Genomic DNA, 19,590 nt, shown 5'->3' on the forward strand with positions numbered 1-19,590 from the left:
TTTTTCATCTTTCTTTCCTAGAATTATGTTCTCTCCTTTCACCGCATGTTTTTTCAGTCAATCTGATATCTTCTCATCCACACCAATCTCACCCTTCTATTTTTCCTCTACATTCACATTGTTATTCTCTTAAATCCCTCACTTCTGCCCTACAAACTGTAGAGATTGTCAGCAATTGTTGTTCACAAGTACAGTATCATAATACCCTAATTTTCATAATTTTAATTATATCTGAAGTTTTGCCAATTATATGGTGAGCTTCTGCAGTGGAAAAAAAAAGCCCTCAGCTTTCTCTTAGGAACTGAAAAACCTATAATAGAAAAAATGCAACATTTGTTGAAGAATAGAGATAACAAAGAAAAAGCAGTGTTTCAAGCTACTTGGTAAAACAATAATCTCTTACAGAGCACTCATTACTGCTAAATAATTGACTGTGTTGAAAAAAAGGTTCCATGTGAAGAGAGGTTCAAGAAGGTCAGTTATCTAGTGGTAATAACCGTAGCGGTCATTAGAGGGTACTAATGCTATTAAGGACAGAACTTTAACTTTTTATTCAAGTTTTTATTTAAATTACATTAACTTTGATTCAACTTTTAATTGAGGTGCAACCATCCAGATTCTATAGTCAGGAACCAAGAAGTAATGAACATAAAATTACATGTTCTTCTGATAGGCTGATGGTTCTTTAATATATTATAATTTCAAGAGTCTCAACAGAGCTGTTATTAGTATAAAACTATTCTGAGGTATTCTGTTAGAATTAGAGCTGGGTGAGTGATTCAGGGAACAAATCCCTTCTTGAGTCATAGCAAAAATAGCTGGTGTATTTTCTGAGCCCAAAAGCAGCATCTCTTTATATGAGTATGAGTGGACATGATCACCAACCTCTTTACTCACCTCAAAGTAAAGACCTTGTTAAACTGATCACCAATTATCATAAAAATGATCTTAAACACATGGGGCCTGTCATAAATGTAAAGGGAAAGCTTTAAATCCCTCCTGGCCAGAGGAAAACCCTTTCACCTGTAAAGGGTTAAGAAGCTAAAGATAACCTCGCTGGCACCTGACCAAAATGACCAATGAGGAAACAAGATACTTTCAGAGCTGCGGGGGGGCGGCACAAAGGGTTCTCTCTGTCTGTGTGTATTTTGTCTTTTGCCAGGACCAGAGCAAGAATGCAGGTCAGAACTCCTGTAAAGGGTTAATAAGCAATCTAGTTAGATATGCATTAGATTCTGTTTTCCTTAAATGGCTGATCAGCTAATTTGTGCTGAATGGAATATATATTCCAGTTTTTATGTCTTTTTGTAACTTAAGGTTTTACCTAGAGGGATTCTCTGTGTTTTGAACCTGATTACTCTGTAAGGTATTTATCATCCTGATTTTACAGAGGTGATTCTTTTACTTCAATTAAAATTCTTCTTTTAAGAACCTGATTGCTTTTTCATTGTTCTTAAGATCCAAGTGTTTGGGTCTGTGTTCACCTATGCAAACTGGTGAGGATTTTTATCAAGCTTTCCCCAGGAAAGGGGCTATAGGGCTTGAGGGAATTTTGGGGGAAAAGATGTTTCCAAGTGGGCTCTTTCCCTGTTATATTTGTTAGACACTTGGTGGTGGCAGCAATAAAGTCCAGGGACAAAAGGTAAAATAGTTTGTACCTTGGGGATGTTTTAACCTAAGCCGGTAAAAATAAGCATAGGGGGTTTTTCATGCAGGTCCCCACATCTGTACCCTAGAGTTCAGAGTGGGGAAGGAACCTTGACAGGGCCAGATTCCCCGAAGCACCAGAACTAGATTCATTCTGCACCAGTCTAGACTACTGTACCCCAAGAGAGTTGATGCCAAAGTTGAGCAGTTGGCAGCACTGCTGCTGTTCTCCTGTGGATATTCCACTGAATGGGATAATCTTTAGATTATGATTGGGGTGCTCTCAGCATCTTGTCGGTCCAAGCTATTGGGTGGACATGTTGAAATAATACATCCCTGTAGTGGGGTTTACAAAACTCTGTGCTTAGCATAGACAGAAGGGAGAGGAAAGTCTTCCCTGCTTAGTTGCAATCAGGCTGACCCCACCCCTATATATGCCAGAACTGCCAATTGTGGAGACATACACCCACAGCTGTGACAATAAAGAAAACAATCCCAGCTATAAAGAAAGGAAAGGGAGGCAGAAAGATCTGGTATAGTGGAGGGGCAGCAGCCCCATGCCAAGCTTCGTCTGAGAAACTGATAGGGAGACAGGGAGACTGGAACTTAAGGGATGAAGATTCAATTTAAGTTAAGAGGTTATAGACTGGTCTAATTGTAGATGAATTAAAGGGGACCAGTTAGAGAAAGCTTGGACCTCTAGTGAGGCCGCACCAAGAGAAGTTGACAATCCCACAGCTACCCTGGTTATCTTTCCTTCCTCTCCCCTCCCACCCAACCACACCGTCCAACTAACACTGTTGAGTTTTTTGGCTGTGACCAAAAGAGAATGCTCTTACTTTTTTGCTGCCTCCACCTCTTTTCCTGGTGTTGTCAGATTCTGTTGTCAGTCTTGCATATGGAGTTTTATTCTTTTAGCCAAGGTTCTCAAACTTCATTGCACTGTGACCCTCCCTTCACGACCCCAGCAGGGGGGACCGAAGCCTGAGGCCACCTGAGCCCTACCACCCTGGAGTGGGAGGAGGGCAAAGCCAAAACCCAAGGGCTTCATTCCGGAGTGGGGGTCCTGTAACCAGAGCCTTGCTGCCTAGGGCTGTAGCCGAAGCCTGAGCTCCAGGCAGTGTGGCTTGGACTTCAGTCCCGGGTGGTGGGGCTCAGGCTTCAGCTTTGGCCCCAGCCAGTCTAACGCCAGATCTGTCAACCCCATTAAAATGGGGTCCCAACCCACAGTTTGAGAACTGCTGCCTTTAGCTATAGTAACAATGAGTTACTGCCTTTTCCCTGAAATTTAACAGTGTTCAGATGGCAGGAAGCCACTAGCCCTTTGGAAACTGCAACCAGTGCAGAATGCTGCAGCATGTGTCCTCAGCAACACTGGCTACTGCAATCGCATCAGACCTGACTTCTGGCTCCAGGATAGATAGAAGATCAGCTGAAGTTGAGGATGAAGACAGTGGTCAACAATCCCCTCCTTACGCACAATGGAACTTTCTACCACAAGGGTAAAAGTCATCTATATAGGACATTTCTTGGGTGTCAGTCTGCAACTGTGGAATGAACAAGAGCTAAGGACCGTGACAAATTACACCACCCTCAGCTCCATGTCCAGTGCACACTTCTTTGCCCTTGTCTTCTCTAAGATAAACATATAGTAGCATGCACATTTAAAACACCAACATCAACAAAGAGAACCCTACCAAAGTAAAACATTTCATTGCATGCACAATTGTCTCACTGGAGAAAAGATGAGCAAGAGAAGGGTCCACATGTGACAGATGTTAGTCACAGTGCTTAATGCACTACTGGGAAGGTGCTTATATATTATAATGGCAAGTGTAGTATAAAAATCTATATAAAGGAATAAAATTCACATGGAAGCAAGTTAAACAACAGAATATTTTACAAATACAATGAAGTGATAAAAGCTTTTTCAGGTACAGTATTTGAACCAAAAACTATATTGTGCTTATTAATTGTGTTAAATTAAAACAGAATTAATAATCCTATTAGGTGGTCAGGGATAAAGCAGCTGGGAAGGTGATATTCATATGGGAGGATCTCTTCCTTTCCCTTGGCAAAATAAAGAGAATATTTAATCTAAAGGGTTTTTGTTACTTTTTGTTAAGATTGCAGCTGAAAGCAATGGGGTCAAGGAAGGGTTAGTGAGTGTATTATTTTGTAGTAGATAGCTGCAAACTACAGAGAGGATAGGCAACAGCTACTCAACAGCTAATAATCTATTTGAGCCTTATTTTAGAAGGAATGTTCTGCTTTTTGGAAATGATATTCCTAGATTCTAATCCCAAAGCTGCAAGTGTGATGTTTAGCTGGCAATTATTGTGTGTGTTGTGTGTGTCTGTGGTTTCATTGTGTGGGGTTAGGCACAATTTTATGAAAAAGATCTTTTGCTTTTAAATTCCCATGAATGTCTTTGTTTTTTGGTTATCATAGACTTGGTGAATACTTTGTATTAAATTGGTCTGCTGCCATTTTCTAACAGGGAAATTTGCTATACGAACTGATAATGGCTTTTTCCCATGGAAAAAAAAAAGATACAAACTACTTTATATGTTTGGTAGGGAGCCAGGTTTTTGTCATTCAGACATGTCACATCGTTATGAAAACATCATGCATCATAACACAACATAACAATGTGATTTGCTGAGATGCTGAATCCTTTGGAAAAAAAAGTGAAGTGGAGTGTGTGTATTTCCATGCAAAAAACTACTCAGATATTTTAGAGTAATTTCCTGGGGCTGGCTGATGTACTGGGCTAATGCATTAGCCTTTCAACTCAGGGAAGATGGGTTCAGTCAAGAGATATGCAAAACTCTGTGGTTTCACATATCAGGAGTGTGAACTTTTTTTCTTCTTGCTTTCACACTATATGGGTTTGCTTAGACAAATTAAAAGTCCAGTGTGAAAGTGAGTCAAAACTACTAACTTTCACCTCATTTTCACTTTAAAAAACACATAAAGGTGAAAGCTGAAAACTTTAATAATTATTAATAGAGCATCATGGTATGTGAAGTGCTTTACAGATAAGAAAAAGACACCGTACTTTGCCCTGAAGATGTTATATCTAGCGCCCTGATCCTGCAAGCATTTACACACACACTGAATTTTACTCATGTGGATAGTCTCACTAAAGAGCACAGGATTACTCACATGAGTAAAGTTAAACACGTCTTAAGTGCTCCTGGGATCTGAGTCTGTGTTCTGACATGACATGACAAATGATAACAAGTGGTGGAAGTGGCTTGGGAAAGGAAGAGAAAATGGTTATAACAATGAGACAATGGGGATGCACTTGTCTTAGATGTAGGCATATTTGTGCACATCTTGGTAGTCCCTTTATAAATGTTTTGTAAGCCAAAGTTATTTGTAATTGTTTTCTGGGATCTTGTACTTTTTGCATGTGTGAAACTGAGGAGGTTGAGGTAAAGAAACAATGGGGAGCTATTGAAACACAAGAGGGTGGCAGGGAGAATAGGCAGGGTGAAAGTGAGGAAGAACGGGAGAAATGAAGACCAATGGAGAGAAAAGTGGAAGAGTAAGGGAAGAAGAGACAGAAGGGAAGGTTGATGACAAACCTGAAGGAGGAAAATTGAAGTGGCATGATGACACCAGATGTACAGCAGGACTAGTTAGACAATCTCACAAGGAAAGGAAGTACTCTGATAGTTATGAATGATGCTGAAGGTGTGTTGAGACACTTGTAGCTGTTATGAGAAGATGCCAGGGGATGTGGGCCTGGCAGATCTGAAACTCTCCTCTGCTGCTTTTGCTTCATGCTGCTGGTAAGTGAAGAAGGGCTCCTCTGGCAGAGCTGGGAGCCTTTCAAGAGCTTTCCCTAGAAGATAGCAGGGGAAAGGGTCGAATGCTGAGGAGGCCAGGTTCATAGACTGTAGTAGCTTCTTGACCATCAAATGTTGGCACAGGAGAAGATGGATTTCCTATCTCTTAAGGAACATGGCCTGGTTTTTGAATTTATAATGAAATGTGAAATTCTATTCTATACAGGTTGTTTTACTGTGTTCATCACCATAGTATCTGAGAACCTTCCAGTAGTTCATTAAGCAACATGACTGCACATGTGTCACAGTGTTGTTCATTTTTTCATCCTCTCCCCAGAGGGTAGAGTGTCATGTTTTGGTAGGGTCTTTCTTAATATAAATATACTTGTTGCTATGGATTTATGTAAAAGAAGGCAAGGTCAAAGAAACATGCCTTGCACTTGAAGCAGAAAGTGATGGTCTCTAGTTCATTCCACAACTTTGGATCACCCCCAGAGCAAGTTCTGTCTCTGAAACTGATGCGCTTTACTCTTATTTTTGAGAGTTCCATTTTGCCAGAGAAGGAGAGTTGTCGACCACAGTCGTTGACCATAGTCATTGTCCCAGAGTTTTAGATGGTCTTTAGATGCCCTGAGCCCAGGGAATGCAGAGCTTCGAAGATAAGGACTGTGATCAGGTACCGGGCCTCTTTGCATGCTTTGAAGTTTTATTGTGAGAATTTTACACAGGTCAAACCTGAGTGTTTTACTTTTATGAGCACTAACGACGTCACCACAAACGAAGGGACAAATGAGTCTTAAAAATATTATCTCCCATTTGACCAAGTTTGTCACACAATCACCTATTGACCATTCCCAATATGAGCTGCTTCCTTCTGTTCACACATGCAATGTGAGTGAGCAACTGTCTGTCAGGAAAGCTGAATGACCACAGGCATTGATTTTTAGCGGTAATTGAAATAGCTCAGTGTCGCATGGTAATCTGGTTTCAATTTGTGACTTTGATTTATAGGGATTCTGAACTAGACTTGCCATTATATCCTGCATTTGTAAATCGAAATTTTAAATTGTGCTGATCAGCTATATATGGGAAATTACACCTGCACTAAAGCCCTGCACCTGTGCCTGGACTGGACTGTTTGTTTGATTTTGTCCTTCCCAATTTCTGCTCAGGCACCTGCATAAACTGTGGGAAAATCTAAGGTGTGTGAAACCTACATTAACATGTGCATTAAATATGCATAGCTAGCAATGGAAAGAAAAGGAGGCTTTTAGGACATTAATTAAGTTTGACAACACTTTGATGAAATAGGTATTATTCAGTTCCAGTTTGCAGATTGGGAAACAGAGGCACAGTGAGTTTAAGCCCCATTCTACTGACCTTCTTTGTAAAATGCACTGATATCTGCTGATGAAAAGTGCTATATTTGTTTGTTGTTGTTAGTCTCAAGTTCACATAGTGGGGTCAGTAACAGGACCAAAATCAGAATCTGAGTCCAGAGATCCCTTCCTCCCTTTTTAGGGCCACTACCAATGTTAGTCAACCCCAAAAATGCAAGCTGGAGGTGGGACAATTATCTCATCCCCATTAACTCTGGTCAGTAAGGCCAGCTGGCATGTAAATTGGATGGAATAGCATTTGTCATGCTCTCCCTGAATCCAGAAGCGGTTCCAGTCATTGTGTCTCCCTGAGGTACTTGCTGGGCTCGAACTCTGTTGCATCTCCCTTAATACGGGTCAGTGCCTTAAAGGGACAATAAAGACCTAAAACTTTAAAGCTGAGTATCAAATTTTAAAGAAACATTTATTGACATATAAAAATTTCCTTCTTTGACCATTTAAGCACCAAAGTATAGTTCCAAATGTGTCTGTAGAACTGCCTTCATGCAGGAGCATGTACTAGTTCAGTAAACTCACAATTTTCTTTAACAGGGAGCAAAATGCAAAACAACAAATCTAGTTGAATTAACCATGCACTTGCTACAATATCCAGTAATTTTAGACAAATATAAAAGTCATTACAGTATATTTGCCATGCTAGGCTGCATTAGTGAAAATGAAAAGCAATATGAGGAAATACCTGTGCAATTTAATGGAAAAATTTTGTGTGTTTGATATAAATATTGATTTCACTTTCCAGAATATCTTTATAGTTTTGCAATAGTTCAGGGATTTACAAGAAGACACCGTCACAACAGAAGTAAAAAAGTTAGATAGCTCAGCTATTACCCAAAAATAAAAATAAGTCATTTAAAACTGTTTAGTAGTTGGGTAAGTTGAGTAACTCAGAAGTTGCCTAATACGATTGAATTAGAAATTAGCTCAGTTAAATGGAAGCACTGAAAGTGGAATTCAATGACTTCTGTCCTACTCATTTCTCTGACCTCAGCTGAAACTCTAGAAACTTGCGCAAAAAAAAAAACCAGGAGGAAATTCTGAGATATACATGTACAATAGTCAGCATATTAAAGTATACCTACAATTAAAAACTTACGTTAATGAAGTTCTAATTTTTTACACCATTATCCAGATTTATAGAAGTAAAAACCTGTCTGGAGGGTTCTTAAAGTCTTACAGCTAGAGCTGATCAGCAAATGGGAAGGAGGAGGCATTTCTGTGGAAAATTTCAACTTTTTGTTGAAAACTCATACGTTTTCAGATGAAAACCAAAATGTTTATGATGAAAAATTGAATATTTTTACAGAAAGCAAAAGCTCTCCAAGCAAAATTTTATTTAGTTGAAAAATGACTGTACCACAATTAAGGTGAGGCAGAGTTTGTCTGTGGCTTACCCAGGAAGGACAGATCTGCTTTGGGGGCAGGGGAGGAGAGGAAGGAGGGGGCAGGGGAGGAGAGGAAGGAGGTCAGAAACTGCTGTAAAAGGCGGGAGGAGGGGGAGGCAGCCAAGCAAGTTGCTGGTGCCTTCTTGTGGCAGATGTTCAGTGCAGGTACTCCATTGGGAAGGCAACCAGTGATCAGATAAAAGGCCTGATAAAGGACTTAAAAGGAGGTACTGGATAAAGGAACAGAATGGGGGAGGGGTTTGGGGACTCCTCTGATTGATATGGCCCATTCTCATAGTTCACCTTAACTCTCATACGAGGGTGGTGGATGGTAAGGTCCAAGCTATGGGTCAGCTGGTGGATGCCCCGGAGAATTGATTTGAGTAAGCATGGATTAAACAAAGCGGGGGGAGGGGGGGGCTGATGGAAGCCCCGGAGAATTTATTTGAATTAGCATGGATTTGTCTGCACTGTACACTTTATCTGCTGGGTAGTCCCAGACATCTATATAATAAAGTTGCAGCCTGATTAAAGTCCATAATAAGTGTCTCCTGTCCTTCTTGCGGTGTACCCAGACAATCCCATTTTCCACTGAAAAACAGTTTTGATGGAAAATTTTCAAGCAGCCATACTCACAACACAATTTCAGGTTTGCAGTTATCCCATGATAAAATATGTCCTGTTATTGGCAGTTATTTACAAACCAGTGCTAGCTGGCTCTATTTTCCTTTGCATTTCGTGTTCACATACAGTCTACTTGTAAAAAGAAAAGGAGTACTTGTGGCACCTTAGAAACTAACAAATTTATTTGAGCATAAGCTTTCGTGAGCTACAGCTCACTTCATTGGATGCATGAAAGCTTATGCTCAAATAAATTTGTTAGTCTCTAAGGTGCCACAAGTACTCCTTTTCTTTTTGCGAATACAGACTAACACAGCTGCTACTCTGAAACCAATCTACTTGTAAAATCTTTGTTGCAGGGGATTTGGAAACCTGGACAGGACTATAGGTAGAGTGGAGAATCACATGCCAGTTCTTGTCATGTACTAAGGGAATGTTGTGATGCTTAAAGTATGGTTTATGTGGCTAATATCAATATTTAGATAGTGAAATATCAGGTAAGGGCCATTCCAGGGAAGGTTTATAATGCCCTTCAAATCTATTAGAGATGGCACCTATCTAGATGCCACCATTAACACTGTATTCTTTTGAAGGGAAGCCCATACCCCCAATGAACTGTTCTGCTGCCAAATGTCATAGCATTGCTGTGCTCCCAAGTAAAATAAAACTGAACTGGGAAGTGGTGGAGGGTTCTGGTTCAATTTAGATTTCCATATATAACTGAATTAGCTTATCCTCTCTTAGGTATAATTATTGCAACTATTAATTATATTAATTAATTAATAATTAATATATGCAACTATTCTCAAGGCAGGTCATTCCTGATTAATACATTATGATCTCCAGGAAGGTAAAATTGCCTTAAATGTCTTTAAAACTGACTGTTCAGCACATTATTAATTGTTCTTGGGTTGTAAAATAAGATTCGGCTTTCCCGGGAAGTTGTGGTGGTGAATTATTTTAGGTGGGATGGATGGAATGTCAATCTGCAATGTTAATGACTGCAAGGAAAAAGGAATTTTTGAGGTGTCAGGAAGGAATTTTCTCCCAGCTCAGATTGGCAGGGACCTTGTGACATTTTGTCTTCCTCTGCAAATAGAGTATAGGTCACCTTCTAGGATTATCTGGGCATGCATACCCAGGTTGAATACCCAACCTGCCAGTCACAGGGCCCTGGGTTGCAACCCAGTGGAGCGGGGAGGGCTCAGCTTGCCTACCATTGAGCCCACAGACTCTTGCCACTGTCACCCTCGCAGAACCCTGCCTCTGGATGACACGATCACAGATGCTAAACCCTTGTGACAACTGGTGGAAAAGTAAGTGGCAAACAACCCAGTCCTGATAGAATGACAGCAGGCTACCGACAAAATCTGCCCAAGGGAGACCATGGATGCAGAAAAGCTGTTTAAGTGTATGATAGAGAGCCAACAACTACAGGTGGCCATGCAAAAACAACATGATCAGCTACTGAAACAGATGGCCACCCAGCAGCACGAGCAAGTAGCCGAACAGCAGCAGCAGCAGCAACTACCCCGAGAACTGACAGTATAGCAGCAGGACCAACAGCAACAGCTTATTCAAGAGATAATGACACTCCTGCAGCCCCAGGGGGGCATTTAATTCCACAGCATTGGCACCCTCAGGTTATGTCCTTCCCCCTGGAATGCCAGTCCGGCTTGTGAAACGGGGCCGTGGAGATGACCCAGAAGCCGTTTTGGTCACCTTTGAATGGCTGGCCACCACAATGCGCTGGCTACAGGAACACTGGGCCATCCTCGTAGCTCCATCCCATAGCCACCTACTGGATCCTACACCCCTTAGAAGCACTGGATTATGTTAAACTAAAAGCAGCCATTTTAGACTACAATGGATATTCATCCCAAGACATTCCACCAACAATTCAGGAAAGAAAAATACTCATGGGATCCTGGCAATGGGTGGTGGCACAACATCTGAAAGAATAGTTTTGGTGCTGGCTGAACCTCAAGAAGCAGAGTGGGCCATAAGTAGCAGAGGCCTTCATGCTGGAGCAGTTCATCCAGGTTTTCCCAGCTGGCAGGAGAGAAGGAGTAAAGCGCCATCAACTGAAGACACTGGCAGAGGTTGCATCCCTGATGGAGAACTATGTGGTCGCAGAGGGTCTGGCTTCTCTGACACCTAGGACCAGTGCACCCGAACTTAGGACACCAACCCCTAATGGAGGCTGGGCTAGGAGGAGAGGCCCAAACTTGCTGAATTGGCTTCTCCCCTTCAGCTTGCCATCTGGGGGCCAGAGCCCAGCCACCGAAGTGGTGCTGAGAGGGGACCAAGGTCCCAGAGAACCCTGAAGGGGGGGGAGTTCTGAGTGTGGATAGAAGGGACATTCCCACCAATAATGTCCTTTTATGGACTGCAGCTATGGACAGGCCTGGATTGCATGTACCAGGGCACACAGATATGGCCTGGCCAAGATATTAATCCCAATATGGGTCAGTGGAACTGAGGTAACAGGCCTGGTAGACTCCATATGGAAACAAGAAATAGTACAGGAAAACTTAGTGTCTCCCAACTTGTTGATATCTACCCTGGGTGCATACATGGGGATGTATGATCCTACACCATGACAGAAGTGCAGCAGAGGGTGGGGGACCACACACAGACTTGTTGAGTAGGGTTATCTGCCACCCTTGCCTACCCTGTGATAATAGGGCAGGGCTGAAAATTGGGGAGGTCCTGAAAAGGTGGAGTAAAGACCACCCAATGGAAACCAATCCAGCCATGCAGAAACAGTGGGAAGACCACACTGTGAGCTTGGCGTGGAAGCAGAGAGACTTCTTTGATGGGGAGGAGGGCATATCTCAACAACAAAGAAGTAGTCCTCAATTTGAGTGCCAAGGTGAGCAGCTTTACAGGGTAACACAAGACTCCCAAAACATGAGATAAGAAGACAGCTCCTGGTCCCCAAAAGGTTCCGGCAGGGGGTTCTCCACATAGCATGCTGGGTGCCACGTGCAGGGCGCTTGGGGAGGTAGAAGATTCTGAAGAGGGTGGCCCTTAGGTTCTTCTGGCTGGGGATACACAAAGAGGTACATGATTTTTTGTGCCTTGTGCCCTGAATGTCAGCTGGCAGGGCCCAAAGGGATGCCAAAGGCTTCCCTGTTTCCACTCTCCATGGTGAGAATGCCTTTGGAATGGGTAGGCATGGATTTGATGGGGCCCCTTGAGAAAAGTACATCAGGATACTGTTCACATATTAGTGATAGTGGACTCTGCAACACAATACCCTGAAGCCACCCTCCCTCTGAACAACAAATGCATCCACCATTGCAGATGAGCTCCTGAAGGTCTTTGCGAGGGTCAGGATACCTCAATATTGACGGACTGGGGGTCCAACTTTTTGTCCAAACTGATGTGGGAATTGTGTGAACTACTAAAGATCAAGGCTCTCAAGACCTGCGTTTACCATCCACAGATAGACTGGCTAGCGGAACCCTGAAGGCCATGCTAAGGAAGAGAGGCTGCAGGAGCCTCACACCTCCTAGACCACAGGAGCGCCACACCTCCTGGACCAGACCCCACTGCTGAATCACCGAATGCCCCATGGAGACCTGGGTCGGTGGGCCAAGACTGAAGGAAAAGAGCTTCCAGATCACAGGCAGGGAGAGATCTGCCCCCTTGTGAGTGCATAATCAGACCCTGTTGTGACTTTGGAGGGGCAATAAGAAAAGGAGTACTTGTGGCACCTTAGAGACTAACAAATTTATTAGAGCATAAGCTTTCGTGAGCTACAGCTCACTTCATCGGATGGAGGGGCAGAGGCTGTGGTAGGAAGTGACCAAGGGAGCAGGCTTGGTGGCATCTACCCTAGGCCATATACCCAACCTGCTAGTGACATTGGCCTGGATTGAAACCCAGTGAAGCAGGGAGGGTCCAGGTTGCCTAATCCCCATGATATGGCCACATTTATGAAGAGTACTTACAACCCCACTGCATAATCATGTAGGTGAAGGTAAAAATTAGGCTAAAATGTATATATTAATTTCCTCCAAGGAGTTCAAATAATTGGATCAAGTTATATGAGGAGAAATCTGGGTAGGGGTGATAATTTGTATCATCACATCTTGTCATGCAAAATTTCATACCCAGTATTACATTTAATGGGGTTTTGATTTTCAGTTTCTCCTCTTTGAGGCTCCACACCTGGCAATGAAATGTCCCTAATTAAAAGTTACTAAAGGAGACTTACTGCTACAATTCATTCTCAATACCAGGCATACATGAGAACAGATGGACAACATAATTAGATGATCCATTGGAAGGTAATCACTCTAAAGAAATTCTACTATATTCCTCACCTTGTGAGATCCAAGAAATATTTCTAAAATTAAGGTCACGCATTTTTCATTCCTGGATCGAAGCAAAAGAAACAGCATTTTGACTGGCACTTTGTCAATCTGCTGAAAGGCCACTCACAAATTAACTTGGCTGTGGACTTCTCAGACAAACTCCACTTGCAGCCTTCAAAGCCTGCAGTTCTGCAAGATAGGAGTGAAGACAGTGAATAAAACTGCACTTTAAATACAAATCCATTAAATTGAACATCAAGCCTAGAAGTTCACTTGGGGACACATGCAAAGCTGGCAAAATTTCTGCACTGTTTCAATAAAAAGCTGTTCTATATTGAACACCCTTCCAAATCCTAGCTGCTTCTGGTATATAGGGATCAGTGCTAAGGGTGATTTCAGGAAAGAAATAGGTTTAAAGAGAGATTTGTATGAGGACTGAGAAGATGATTAGCACTTGGGAAGTGGGGAAGCTGCTGAAAGCATAGAAGGTGAGCACAAGAGCAATACTTCTCTTAAATCCTAATTAAGCTCTCAGAATAGGGGCTTGTGTAGCTATGGGTTGCTTGAAGGATGGTACAGTAGGGATTAAGTGGGATTTAAGTGATACATAGATCTTGTGTTGGCCCTCCACTAAAGGAGTAGTTGCTACAGGAGAAGAGATTGGGATGAACCCAAGTAGACAGATGGGGTGTATTATGAAATGAGAGCATCGATGTAGATGGGATTGAATTATGAAGAACCTGAGAGGACTGGGAACTTGTTGGGGGTGGCAGAGAGCTTTGGGGAGGGAGGAATTACTTTGCAATGCCATTTAATATTTTAAAACTTTATCTTTATCAGTACATGGGAAATCGCCGGGCCTATTCATTCTAAAATAAAAATAAAATTTAAATAAAAAGAAAAATAAGGTCTCTAACACCTTTCTTGTTTATATTAATCAGGGTTGGCTTTATCCTAATCAACAATCTTAGATTCAATCTTAATATTTCATTAGCTCCTGAGAACTACCTTTCCTTTTTAGGCCTAATTATATCTAATGGAATGTAGCTCAATTCACTATATTAAATCTTTTTTTTTTTAAACTCTCTCTTTAAAAAATGCTTGTGAGGCCTTGCTGTTGGTCCGTGGTGGGGGCAGGGAGGAGGATCCCTCCTCTTTCCCTCTAAGACCTAAAGACCTTGCTCCAGTTCCTTTTTCATAATTTTTCTCCAACCTGTTTTATAACTCTAAATATATGTTTTCATTTGTAACTATCTGTAAGTGTCCACATAAATACAAGCGTAAACATCTGTTCTAATCTGTCCTCAGAGAACTTACTTACTCATCTAAGTGCATAATCTCATCAAGAGACATGCCCTTAGTTACATTGTAATACTTTAGTGTCTGTTCAATGTCCTGTGGTATTCAGTAATTTATAAAACGTATTTACAAACCAGTTAAAACATATTGTACTCACTTCAAACTGTCCAAAGATGCTTACATACAATTGCCCGGCAGTCAGTTATACCTCACACATGTGGCAGGTACTAGAAATACAGGCCTGTACCACTTGAAAGAGATGATCTCTTAGCTGTCAGTAACATCGATGCTTTTATCCCCTGTAAACAAACCACTAGGGATTGTTATAATCACAAACAATTCAGATGGGCTGACAAACCATCCGCAGAAGGAGATGGTACACATACACAGTAGGTAGTATATTATGAATGTATATAAAATACAACAGGAGAATAAATTGCAAACAGTTTGGGTCTCCAAATAATAATAGAGGAGATACATTAGGAGATCACCATAATAGTGTGCTGTACTACTGGGTCCCCAGCAGCCCAGCAACAACAATAGAATATCTAAAAGGCCCTCAAATTTTAGGAAGGATCAGAGACAGAGGGATTGGAAATAATGAAAGGTACTATGAATCTCATACTTACTTGACAAAATCTAGGTGGAGATATTAATGACACAGTTTTTTTTCTGCTTTTGGTCTATTGATTCGCTGTTAAAGATGCCACCTTCCGGGGGAAGTTTGTATCTTATTTCAAAGACATGTTTCGTGCCCCACTCAGTGAATTCTGGGGAAAGGAAAGTAATAACATTACTACTGTTCATCCTACTGCACACTTATCCAGCTGACAGTCATGGGTCTGTATATGTGTGATAATGGAATCATGAGTCTGAAAGTCTGTGACAGTGTAGAATATTGCTTTTGTATCAAACATAGAGATGAGCCAAAATCACAGAATCCAGACTCCTGTCTGATTTCGATCCCCATGAAAAGTTTGAGGATGTTTGCCTAAAGAAATTAGGTTTGGGCCCATATTTGTTTTAAAGAATTGAAAAATTGAACTGTGATGCTAAACATTGGTTAGCCTGGGGCCACTGTAAAACTTTTATGTAGAAGAGAGAACAAGGGTACTATTGGGGAACACCAGGTAGCCTTATGAAAGAATCAAAGATGTTAGATTGGAAGGTGTCTTGAGAGGTCATCGGGTCCAGTTGCCAGTACTAAGGCAGGACAAAGTATAAACTTAGACCATCGCTTAAAAGCCTATTCCAGAACTTAACTACACTTATAGTAAGAAAGTTTTTCCTGATACCTAACCTAAGCCTCCCTTGTGGCAGTTTTAGCTGATTACTACTTGTTCTACCTTCAGTGGATATGCATCAGTTGATTACAGTCCTCTTTATAACAGCCCTTAACATATTGGAAAACTGTTATCAGGTCCCCCTCAGTCTTTTCTCAAGACTAAACATGCACAGTTTTATTAACCTTTCTTCAAAGGTCAGGCTTTCTCAATCTTTTATCATTTCTGTTACTCTCCTCTGGACTCTCCAGTTTGTCCACATATTTCCTAAAGTGTGATGCCCAGAATTCGACAATGGTATTGAGGCTGAGGACTCACCAGTGCCAAGTAGAGAAGGACAATAATGTATTGTGTCTTTCATACAACACTCCCATTAATACACCCCAGAATGATATTAGCCTTTTCTTAACTGCATTCCATTGTTGACTCATATTGAATTTGTGATCCACTATAACCTCCAGATCTTTTCAGCAGTACTACTGCCTAGCCACTTATTTCCCATTTTGTAGCTGTGCATTTGATTTTTCTGTCCTAATTGCTGTAATTTGCATTTGTCTTTGTTGAATTTTTTATTTTGTTCATTTGACTAATACTCTAATTTGTCAAGGTCATTTTGAATTCTAATCCTGTCCTCCAAAGTGCTGGGAACCCCTCCCAGGTTGGTATCATGCATAAATTTTATAAGCATATTCTTCACTCCATTATCCAAGTCATTTATGAAAATATTGAAGAGTACCCGACCCAGGACTGAGCCCTGTGGGCTGTGCACACACACCCCCACCCCCAGTTTGACAATAAACCATTGATACTATTTGATACTTTTTGAGTATGGTCTTTCAATCAGTTGTGCATCCACCTTATATTATTTTCATCTAGACCACACTTCCCAAGTTTGTTTATGAGAATGTCATGTGGGCCTGTGTCAAAAGGCTTACTAAAATCAAGATATTTAATGTCTACTACTTTTCCCCAACCCACTAGGCCAGTAACCCTGTTGAAGAAAGAAATTAGGTTGGTTTGGCATTATTTGTTCTTGACAAATCCATGCAGGCTATTCCTTATGACACTATTATCTTCCAGTTGATTGTTTAATTATTTGTTCCAATATCTTTCCAGGTATCAAGGTTAGACTGACTGGTGTATTGTTCCCATGTTTGCCCCTCTCCAGTCTTCTGGGATTTCACCCATCCTCCATGAGTTCTTGAAGATAACTGCTAATGGTTCTGAGATTGCTTTGGCTAGTTCCTTAAGTATCCTAGGATGAATTTCATCAGGCCCTGCCAACTTGAATACACCTAACTTATCTAAATATTCTTTAACCTGTTTTTCCCCAACTTTGGTTTGTGGTCCTATTAATTTTGTTGAGTATCTGGTCACCATTAACCTTTTTAGTGAAAACTGAAGCAAAATAGGCATTAAACACCTCTGCCTTCTTGATGTCTTCGGTTATTAGCTATCCTTCCCAGTTATGTAGAAGACTTGCACTTTCCTTTGTAAAAAGAAAAGGAGTACTTGTGGCACCTTAGAGACTAACAAATTTATTAGAGCATAAGCTTTCGTGAGCTACAGCTCACTTCATCGAAATGCATCCGATGAAGTGAGCTGTAGCTCACGAAAGCTTATGCTCTAATAAATTTGTTAGTCTCTAAGGTGCCACAAGTACTCCTTTTCTTTTTGCGAATACAGACTAACACGGCTGCTACTCTGAAACTTTCCTTTGTCTTTCTCTTGCTCCTAATGTATTTAAAGAACCTTTTATTGTTTTTTATGCCTTTGCTAGGTGTAAATCATTTTGTGCCCTAGCTTTTCTAATTTGTCCCTACATGCTTGTGCTATTCTTTTGTACTCCTCCTTAGCAATTTGTCCACGTTCCACTTTTTGTAGGATTCCTTTTTGATTTTTAGGTCATCAGAGAGCTCCTATCCTCTCTTTCCCTCATGTCAGGATAGTTTACAGTAGTGCCTTTAAAACTGTCTCCTTCAGATACTGCCAGCACTCCTGAACCTCTTTATCTCTTAAATTTTCTTCAAATGAAGGAAGTTCTCTGAGTTTGTTAAAGCTTGCTTTTTTTAAATCCATCATCCTTATTCAGCTGCTCTCACTCCTTCCTTTCCTTAGAATTATGAAAACTATCATTTCATGATAACTGTCACCCCAAATTGCCTTCCATCTTCAGATTTGCAACCAATTTTTCCCTCTTGACTTGAGACAAGACATTGAGATCCCTATGTGAAGAGATACAATACTGTTAAAGCATTTATGCTAGAAAATATGTTTCTAACTATATTTCCAACACATTGATCTTTGAAAAAGTCAGCTCTGTGAATAAATGTAGATCTCTTTAAGAAAAAAGCTGTACACAGCATTTTTCCAGAAATGCAATAGTATTTACTGGAAAGACCAGAGATGATTAATATAGTCTTTTTGTTCAGAGAAGCTACTCCACAAGATAAAAGGCTAGTAATCTAATAACTAGCATATCAGTATTATTTTATTTGGTTTTTTTCCCCTGTTTGCAAAATAACTTCAGTGTTATCTTGTTCTTATTATATTCTGCTAGTTATACACCTATGATAAGAGAACATAATTAATGTGAAAAATTATACTGTAGTGATTGTGTTTATTTTGTGCAATGTTAGTATTGCCCTTTTAGGAGTGCTATGCTTATTTACCACTTGCATTCAATAATAGACTTGCAGCCAGTGGCATTTTATTTACACAGTTTTTGTCAAAACAATTTTATCTTTAATAGATTTTTATCTACATTGGCTGAAAACTTTTGTTTCAGTTTAAAACTTTAATGTAATTTCTTCCCTCCCTGTTTCAGGCAATGAAAAAAAACATTGAACTGATGTTTCCTTGGCAGCTGTCTATTTCTTTTTTAGAATGTTGATTTTATTTAATAAAAACACAGGGAGAAAATACTTAAAATTTTGTAGTCTTTTTTAATAAATTTGTGAATAGCACCAAATTGGAACAAAGTTCATTTATAAACCACAGAAGTTATAGTTAAGTTATAGAAAATGATATGCCTTTGGGTTTCATATGAAAACAAATTCCCAATGTAACTTTAGCGCCCTCATGGCCAAGATGGAGTCTGCTCTGCAGGCAGCTTTGGCCAAGAGACGGCAGGTGCAGGAATGCAGCAGGAAAAATTCCCTCCACCTCAGGGGCACCTGTTCCAAACCCCCCAGAGTGAACACACCCACCCACAGGAAAAGTACAATGGATATAACAAAGGGAGATATTTATTCACAGAGTGATAAGAAGAGAAAAACAACAAGGGGAAGTATAGGGAGAGCAGTAGAACAGGGTTGCATTCAAACCAAGTCCCCACAGGCCCAGTGGTAGCACAGTCTGAAAGGGTAGACGCTGAGCAATGTGTCTGCACACACAGTTCAGGAGTCCTGAGCAAAGTTCCAGTTCAATGGTGAATTGGATGCTCCTGGTTGTCTTCAGCACCAGTGAACTTTCCCCAACAAATCCCTCCGGTGCCCTCTTCTGCCACTCTCTGCAAAGCCACACAGAGCGACAACCTCCCAACTGAATTAACTGGCAGCCTCCCTCCTTATTCCCAGTGCAGAGTCACAAGCCCCAGTACTCACAGCCCCATGCAGCTCTGGGCAGCAGTGATACTGGGTCTAGCTCTGGCCAGTCCTTCTCGGGCGATTTCTCCCTGGCACAGTGCTCCTCCTGGCTTCTGTCCTGAGGGTGTCCCTGATCGGCCACCCTGTCCTTCCCATGCTTCAGGCAGATTCTCTCTCCTTCACTCTTTATCCAGGGCTTCCCCGCTGCAGCCCTTCTCTCCTGGGGCACTAGAGCCACACCCACAAGTT

The 19,590-nt window shown here is 41.2% G+C and overlaps 1 protein-coding gene across 1 annotated transcript in view; it reads left to right on the plus strand.

The window, feature by feature from the left end:
* Positions 1-19,590, plus strand: part of AKAP6 (A-kinase anchoring protein 6) — a 391,946-nt gene that overhangs the window by 218,683 nt on the left and 153,673 nt on the right.

Source organism: Dermochelys coriacea, chromosome 6 (genome assembly GCF_009764565.3).
Source record: "Dermochelys coriacea isolate rDerCor1 chromosome 6, rDerCor1.pri.v4, whole genome shotgun sequence".
In the NCBI taxonomy this organism is placed as follows: domain Eukaryota; kingdom Metazoa; phylum Chordata; order Testudines; family Dermochelyidae; genus Dermochelys; species Dermochelys coriacea.